Below are 9,255 nucleotides of genomic sequence, written 5' to 3' on the forward strand. Positions count from 1 at the left end.
TGGAATGTATTGTAGCCATGCCCGCTCTAGTGAGCGGGGTAGGTGGGGCACATTTGCCCCACTTATCTCAGTCAGCGGGGTAGGTGGGCCACTGTTGCCTTGCTCATCCCTTCATGGGAACTTGTTCCGTCGTACGCCCTGGACGAGACGGGAGCTGACCTGTGGACGGGTTGAGGGGCGCACTATGATGGCACTTACTTGTTGAGGAAGTCTTTGATTTGCTGGGACCGGCCGGGTTGCGGAACCCGGCCAAGGGCAAGTCGAATTGAGGGACGTAGCTGGCCCCGATGTTTTTGAAAGGATCTGGGTTTCGTTGCCTGCCCGAGGTTCGTCCCCCCAACATGTATCGTTGCTATTAAGGATAACAAGATGGGGGCTATTCCTACATGAATAGATCTCATCTATATCATGTCATCGTTCTTATTGCATTACTCCGTTTCTCCATGAACTTAACACACTAGATGCATGCTGGATAGCGGTCGATGTGTGGAGTAATAGTAGTAGATGCAGGCAGGAGTCAGTCTACTAATCTTGGATGTGATGCCTATATACTGATCATTGCCTTGGATATCGTCATAATTATTCGATCTTCTATCAATTTCCCAACAGTAATTTGTTTACCCACCGTGTGCTATTTCTTGAGAGAATCCACTAGTGAAATCTACGGCCCCCGGGTCTATTCTTTATCATATTTTTGCTTTGAGATCTATTTTTATTTGCTTTTGTTTTCAGATCTATTATTCCCAAAACCCAAAAATACCATGCTGCACTTTTTTATTACTTATTTTAATTCGCATTTTATCGAGATCTATTTATCCAATCTACCACAAGTTTTATCCCGTCAACTTGACAATTTCCGGCGCCGTTACCCGAAGAGGGATTAACAACCCCTCATATGCGTCGGGTTGCAAGTATTTGTTCTTTGTGTGCATGTACCATTTAACATAGTGTTGCTTGGTTCTCCTACTGGATTGATACCTTGATTTCACAACTGAGGGAAATACCTACAGTAGTTGTATTGCATCATCCCTTCCTCTTTGTGGGAATACTGACATTGTTTCAAGCGACATCTAAAGGAATTTCTGGCGCCGTTGCCGGGGAGACCTCATCAACATCTGTCAGGTTCCTAATCACAAATCTCATCTCCTTGCAATTTACATTATTTGCCATTTGCCTCTCATTTTCATCTCCCCCACTTCACAAAAATTTGCCGTTTTATTCGCCCTCTCTTTCGTCGCCGTTTTCTTCTCAGATTTGTTTTTGTTTGCAATCTTGTTTGCGTAGTCACGATGTCTCAAAGGAAGTACTATGATGTTCCTTACCCCAATATTTTGCTTGACATTGAAAAAAGTACCAAGGAATATATGACTACACAATTTGAGCACAATAAGTATTTTATCGAGGAACTTAAAGAACACTCTACTGTGTTAGATGCTATAACAAAACAACTTGATGATATTAGTAGAGAAGTTTGAAACCTCCAATCTAAGTATGCTTTTTCTGAAAATTTGCTAGGCAAAATATCCGATGCACAAGCTACCCTAGTAAATCAAATGGCCGCTAAACCAATTTCTTTCGAAGATAATAATGATGAAGATCTTAAAATGATTGGCGTTTCTTCTATTGATTCGTTGTTTAGTAAACTTAAAATTGACGATAAAGAGACTGAAGAAGAGTCAACTTTAGCTACAAGGCATCACGTTAATTCGGAGGGTGAAAATCTTGATGAGATAATTGATAAAAGTGGGTTTGGAGAGGTCAAAACTTTAACTAGTGATGTGCCCACTCTTTTGGATTACAAAGACTTTAATTATGATAATTGCTCTTTGATTGATTGTATTTCTTTGTTGCAATCCATGATAAATTCACCCCATGCTTATGAACAAAATAAAGCTTTTACTAAACATATCATAGATGCCATGATGAAAGCTTTAGAAGAAAAGTTGGAATTTGAGAACTCAATTCCTAGAAAATTACATGATGAATGGGAACCTACTTGTCGGGGGTTGGGTGCGACATATGCCAAAGGATGGCTTATCATGGTGGGAGCGAGTAGAACGTCGCCGGTGCCCGGAAGCAGGATGAGGCATAGACACGAACGCCGGTGTACTTTACCCAGGTTCGGGGCTCTCCTAGGAGATAACACCGCTAGTCCTGCTCTGCGGGGTCTCCGCATGATCACTAAGGCACTAGTGGATACAATGGTGCTCCTCGAGCTGTATGTTAGAGGTAGAAGAAGGCAGGCACGCTCTCTCCTTCCTCTAGGTATGAGTCTAGTTCTAACAGGTTGGGAACCCTTTGCATGGGTGCCCTGGGGGTTTATATAGGCCTACCCCCAGGGGTACAATCATAATCTGGTCGGGTGTAGGACCCGGGTGTCAGTGTCTCTGGTCGCCGACTTCTCCACCGACTGTTGGGGCCCGCCGCCTGGCGGGCCCCGCCGACTGGTCTGGTACGGAGCCGACCGCCCGCTCCGACCGCTTGCGGTCTTGCCGGCCGCTGGTTACTGTAGCCGTGATGCTAATGACGTGTACTTGGTCAGGGAAGCGTGGCTGCAGTCTCGCCGACTGGTGGGAGATCACGGTAGCCACTCCCTGTCTCATCAGGTTAATGGCGCACGGACCCCGAGGGAGGAGGGGGCCGCCTACTGGAGGCCGGCCTTCCTCGGGTCCGACTAGTCAGGCCTCCGCCGTCCTCCGGGCTCTCGCTACTCGGTAGGGCCCGCCGCCTGCGGGCCATACCGACAGGTCGTCATGGGAACAGGGCTCCGCCTGCCAGCAGTGACGTCAGGGGTAGAGTGGCAACAATGCTGCGCCGGGCAGAGATCTCCGCTTGTACGGAGCACTGTGGCCACGCCCGGCCCTGGATACGGGGGTGATGTGCTACACTGTAGCCTCACCCTGTCTTGTCTACTTAATGGGGGCGCAGACTCTGAGGGCGTCGTGGGCCGCCTGCTAGGAGCCGGTCTCTCTGGAGGACGCCTACAAGGAGTCGGCCCGTCTTGGTGCCGCCTTCTGGAGCTTAGCCGCCTTCTGGGAGCCGGCCGCTTGGGCCATGATACATCTCCAACGTATCTATAATTTTTGATTGTTCCATGCTATATTATATTCTGTTTTGGACATTATTGGGCTTTATTATACACTTTTATATTATTTTTGGGACTAACCTATTAACCGGAGGCCCAGCCCAGAATTGTTGTTTTTTGCCTATTTCAGAGTTTCGTAGAAAAAGAATATCAAACGGAGTCCAAACAGAATGAAACCTTCGGGAACGTGATTTTCGGAACGAACGTGATCCAGAGGACTTGGACCCTACGTCATGACATCAACCAGGAGGGCACAGGTAGGGGCGCGCCTACCCCCCCCCCCCCCCGGGCGCAGCCTCCACCCTCGTGGGCCCCCTGTTGCTCCACCAACGTACTCCTTCCTCCTATATATACCTATGTACCCCCAAACTACCAGATACGGAGCCAAAAACCTAATTCCACCGCCGCAACCTTCTGTACCCGTGAGATCCCATCTTGGGGCCTGTTCCGGAGCTCCGCCAGAGGGGGCATCGATCACGGAGGGCTTCTACATCAACACCATAGCCTCTCCGATGATGTGTGAGTAGTTTACCTTAGACCTTTGGGTCCATAGTTATTAGCTAGATGGCTTCTTCTCTCTTTTTGGATCTCAATACAATGTTCTCCCCCTCTCTTGTGGAGATCTATTCGATGTAATCTTCTTTTGCGGTGTGTTTGTTGAGACCGATGAATTGTGGGTTTATGATCAAGCTTATCTATGAACAATATTTGAATCTTCTCTGAATTCTTATATGTATGATTGGTTATCTTTGCAAGTCTCTTCGAATTATCAGTTTGGTTTGGCCTACTAGATTGATCTTTCTTGCAATGTGAGAAGTGCTTAGCTTTGGGTTCAATCTTGCGGTGTCCTTTCCCAGTGACAGTAGGGGCAGCAAGGCACGTATTGTATTGTTGCCATCGAGGATAACAAGATGGGGTTTATATCATATTGCATGAGTTTATCCCTCTACATCATGTCATCTTGCTTAAAGCGTTACTCTGTTCTTATGAACTTAATACTCTAGATGCATGCTGGATAGCAGTCGATTTGTGGAGTAATAGTAGTAGATGCAGGCAGGAGTCGGTCTACTTGTCTCGGACATGATGCCTATATACATGATCATACCTAGATATTCTCATAACTATGCTCAATTTTGTCAATTGCTCAACAGTAATTTGTTCACCCACCGTAAATACTTATGCTCTTGAGAGAAGCCACTAGTGAAACCTATGGCCCCCGGGTCTATTTTCCATCATATTAATCTTCCAGCACTTAGCTATTTTTATTGCTTTTTTATTTTACTTTGCATCTTTATCATAAAATACCAAAAATATTATCTTATCATATCTATCAGATCTTACTCTCGTAAGTGACTGTGTAGGGATTGACAACCCCTTATCGCGTTGGTTGCGAGGATTTATTTGTTTGTGTAGGTGCGAGGGACTCGTGCGTGGCCTCCTACTGGATTGATACCTTGGTTCTCAAAAACTGAGGGAAATACTTACGCTACTTTGCTGCATCACCCTTTCCTCTTTAAGGGAAAACCAACGCAGTGCTCAAGAGGTAGCAAGAAGGATTTCTGGCGCCGTTGCCGGGGAGTCTATGCAAAAGTCAACATACCAAGTACCCATCACAAACCCTTATCTCTCGCATTACATTATTTGCCATTTGCCTCTCGTTTTCCTCTCCCCCACTTCACCCTTGCCGTTTTATTCGCCCTCTCTTTTCCGTTTGCATATTTTCTGTTTGCTTGTCATTATGGCTAGTCCTCTATCTTCTCCGTTGTCTCCCGAGAATGAAGTTCTAAATTTTAAGCAAAGGGAGGGAGAAAATCTAAAATACGCTTGGTATAGAATTTGCAATGCTCAAAATAGATCTACCCGGAAGCAATCTACTTTTGTTCTTCTCCGCAATTTTTATGTAGGCGCTACTCCTTGGTACAGATATATCCTTGATACCATTACCGGAGGGAATTTCTTGGGTAGCCATACTTTTGATTCTTATAATGCTATGATAGATTTGTTTGGCTCACCACCTCTTTTGGTTAATGGAACTATGTTAACTTTGGAGCATGTAATGCAAAGACTTGAAATTATTGAAAATAAAGTTGCTACCATAGAGTTAATTGAAAATTTGGATAAAAATATGCACAACCAAATTACCCAATACGGATCTAAAGTAGGAGTCACTTTGAAAAATATTAAGGAGAAGGAACCCATAGTTAATGAAAGAATAAATCAAGATTCCACTAGAATTGATAAACTTGAGGGTATCATTACCAACTTGGGAACCGCTTTTTCTTCTGTAAAGAATACTCCTAGTCCTCCAACTAAAATTGCCAAGCTTATGTATGTTCCTAAAAACAAGGGTGAATCCTCTAGTCAGGAAACTGCGGATCTCAAATCTATAAGTATTCATCCCAATCTTTTTGCTATCATTAATGAACCATTTGCTACAAATGAATTTTTTTATTTTGTGCCTAGGAGTTTGATAATTAATAAAAAAAGAAACTCCCAAGGGTGATAGATGTCTTATTAAAGAGTTGCCTACCAAAGATGGCAATACCTAGATCTATCCTTGCTATTATGCCTAGCTAGGGGCGTTAAACGATAGCGCTTGTTGGGAGGCAACCTAATTTTATTTTTAGTTTTTTGCTTTTTGCTTCTGTTTAGGAATAAATATTTGATCTAGCCTCTCGTTAGATGTGTTTTTATGTTTTAATTAGTGTTTGTGCCAAGTCAAACCTATAGGATCTTCTTGGATGATAGTTATTTGATCTTGCAGAAACTTCCAGAAACTTTCTGTTCACGAAAATAATTGTTAAAAATCACCAGAACGTGATAAAATATTGATTCCAATTGCTTCTGATCAATAAGCAAATTTTCTAGGTCTTCCTATTTTGGCTGAATTTTTGGAGTTCCAGAAGTTTGCGTTAGTTACAGATTACTACAGACTGTTCTGTTTTTGACAGATTCTGTTTTTCGTGTGTTCTTTGCTTATTTTGATGAATCTATGGCTAGTAAAATAGTTTATAAACCATAGAGAAGTTGGAATACAGTAGGTGTAACACCAATATAAATAAAGAATGAGTTCATTACAGTACCTTGAAGTGGTCTTTTGTTTTCTTTCGCTAACGGAGCTCACGAGATTTTCTGCTGAGTTTTGTGTTGTGAAGTTTTCAAGTTTTGGGTAAAAGATTTGATGGATTATGGAACAAGGAGTGGCAAGAGCCCGAGCTTGGGGATGCCCATGGCACCCCCAAGATAATCTAAGAATACCCCAAAGCCAAAGCTTGGGGATGCCCCGGAAGGCATCCCCTCTTTCGTTTACTTCCATCGCTAACTTTACTTGGAGCTATATTTTTATTCACCACATGATATGTGTTTTGCTTGGAGCGTCTTGTATGATTTGAGTCTTTGCTTTTTAGTTTACCACAATCATCCTTCTTGTACACACCTTTTGAGAGAGACACACATGATTCGGAAATTATTAGAATACTCTATGTGCTTCACTTATATCTATTGAGTTATATAATTTTTGCTCTAGTGCTTCACTTATATCTTTTAGAGCACGGTGGTGGATTTGTTTTATAGAAACTATTGTTCTCTCATGCTTCACTTAGATTATTTTGAGAGTCCTACAAAACAGCATGGTAGTTTGCTTTAACAATAATAGGCATACAAGATTAGTAAAATAAAAATTCTTATGAGTGTGTTGAATACTATGAGAAGTTTGATGCTTGATAATTGTTTTGAGAGATGAAGATGGTGATATTAGAGTCATGCTAGTTGAGTAGTTTTGAATTTGAGAAATACTTGTGTTAAAGTTTGTGATTCCCGTAGCATGCACGTATGGTGAACCGTTATGTGATGAAGTCGGAGCATGATTTATTTATTGATTGTCTTCCTTATGAGTGGCAGTTGGGGACGAGCGATGGTCTTTTCCTACCAATCTATCCCCCTAGGAGCATGCACGTAATACTTTGCTTTGATAACTTGTAGATTTTTGCAATAAGTATATGAGTTCTTTATGACTCATGTTGAGTCCATGGATTATACGCACTTTTCCTCCTTCCACCATTGCTAGCCTCTCTAATACGGCGCACGTTTCGCCGGTATCATACACCCACCATATACCTTCGTCAAAAAAGCCACCATACCTACCTATTATGGCATTTCCATAGCCATTCCGAGATATATTGCCATGCAACTTACCACCGTTCCGTTTACTATGACACGCTCCATCATTGTCATATTGCTTCGCATGATCATGTAGTTGACATTGTATTTGTGGCAAAGCCACCGTTCATAATTCTTTCATACATGTCACTCTTGATTCATTGCATATCCCGGTACACCGCCTGAGGCATTCACATAGTCATATTTTGTTCTAAGTATTGAGTTGTAATTGTTGAGTTGTAAGTAAAAGTGTGATGATCATAATATTTTAGAGCATTGTCCCATGTGAGGAAAGGATGATGGAGACTATGATTCCCCCACAAGTTGGGATGAGACTCCGGACGAAATTAAAAAAAGAGGCCATAAAAAAGGAGAAAAGGCCCAAATAAAAAGAAAATGATAGAAAAAGAGAGAAGGGACAATGTTACTATCCTTTTACCACACTTGTGCCTCAAAGTAGCACCATTATCTTCATGATAGAGAGTCTCCTATGATATCACTTTCATATACTAGTGGGAATTTTTCATTATAGAACTTGGCTTGTATATTCCAATGATGGGGTTCCTCAAAATGCCCTAGGTCTTCGTGAGAAAGCAAGTTGGATGCACACCCACTTAGTTTCTTTTGTTGAGCTTACATATACTTATAGCTCTAGTGCATCCGTTGCATGGCAATCCCTACTCACTCACATTAATATCTGTTGATGGGCATCTCCATAGCCCGTTAATACGCCTAGTTGATGTGAGACTATCTTCTCCTTTTTGTCTTCTCCACAACCACCATTCTATTCCACATATAGTGCTATGTCCATGGCTCATGCTCATGTATTGTGTGAAGATTCAAAAAAGATTGAGAACGTCAAAAGTATGAAACAATTGCTTGGCTTGTCATCGGGGTTATGCATGATTTAAATATTTTGTGTGATGAAGATAGAGCATAGCCAAACTATATGATTTTGTAGGGATAACTTTCTTTGGCCATGTTATTTTGAGAAGACATAATTGCTTAGTTAGTATGCTTGAAGTATTATTATTTTTATGTCAATATTAAACTTTTGTCTTGAATCTTTCGGATCTGAATATTCATACCACAATTAAGAAGAATTACATTGAAATTATGCCAAGTAGCATTCCACATCAAAAAAATCTGTTTTTATCATTTACCTACTCGAGCATGAGCAGGAATTAGGCCAGCCGGCCATCAGAAGGCGGCGCTTCATCTTGATGTCCTGAGGGGCACAGCCGGCCCCGATGTCTTCAAAGGTTCAGGGACTCGGGTTAGGCTACCCGTGGCCCATTACTCCGACAGTAGTCCCTGAAGCTGGTGAGGCGCCGCGGCTGAGGAGCCGAGGAGCCTCAACAGTTTCCTTCCCCGGGTGCTCTTGACGAAAGCTTCATCCGACTACCGGCATGCCGCCTGGAGGGAGTCGTCCACGTCTAGACGGATTTGTCTGAAACTTTGAACGCAACGGCGGGAACTAGGTGGCGTGCTAGCTAAGCCTCCCGGCTCGCCGCCCGTTCTGGGCATGCCACGTGGCGCCAGCCAGCCGGGCCAGCCTGCTAGCCCACGCGCGCGATGGGACGCGACAGCAGGCTGGGCCTGCCACTACCGGTACGAGAAAATTGCACTTCACGGCACGGCAAAAAAAAGAGCTTCGCTCGGTTGGCCCTCCTAGGCTTCCGCCTACTTTCTCTTCTCTTAAGTCTACAACAAGTGGGAGAGGCAGGATTCGAACCTACGTAGAAAACCTTCAACAGATTTACAGTCTATCGCTTTTGACCGCTCGGCCACTCTCCCCTTCCCGGGGATACGCCCTCCTCAAACAAAGGGTTCCTGAATAAGAAGGATGGCGGCCTTCGTTCTTAAGTTAAGAAGAGCAGATCGAACTATTAGATTTGCTAGCGTTCCGGGAGAATAAATAAGGTCATTTAGTAAGTTCATAACAATTTATGTAAAGCAAGGGGCAAAGCTTCTACGACAGCATCCCCTTCGGCACGCGAGCGGATCCGCTG

At 43.3% G+C, this 9,255-nt stretch overlaps 1 non-coding gene across 1 annotated transcript; it reads right to left on the minus strand.

The window, feature by feature from the left end:
• Nucleotides 1–8,957: 8,957 nt before the first annotated feature.
• On the minus strand, nucleotides 8,958–9,040 carry TRNAY-GUA (transfer RNA tyrosine (anticodon GUA)). Its single transcript has one exon. It is a non-coding gene; the product is annotated as a tRNA-Tyr (tRNA).
• Between the last annotated feature and the right edge of the window lie 215 nt (nucleotides 9,041–9,255).

The sequence above is a fragment of the Aegilops tauschii genome, chromosome 5, assembly GCF_002575655.3.
Source record: "Aegilops tauschii subsp. strangulata cultivar AL8/78 chromosome 5, Aet v6.0, whole genome shotgun sequence".
Classification (NCBI taxonomy): domain Eukaryota; kingdom Viridiplantae; phylum Streptophyta; class Magnoliopsida; order Poales; family Poaceae; genus Aegilops; species Aegilops tauschii.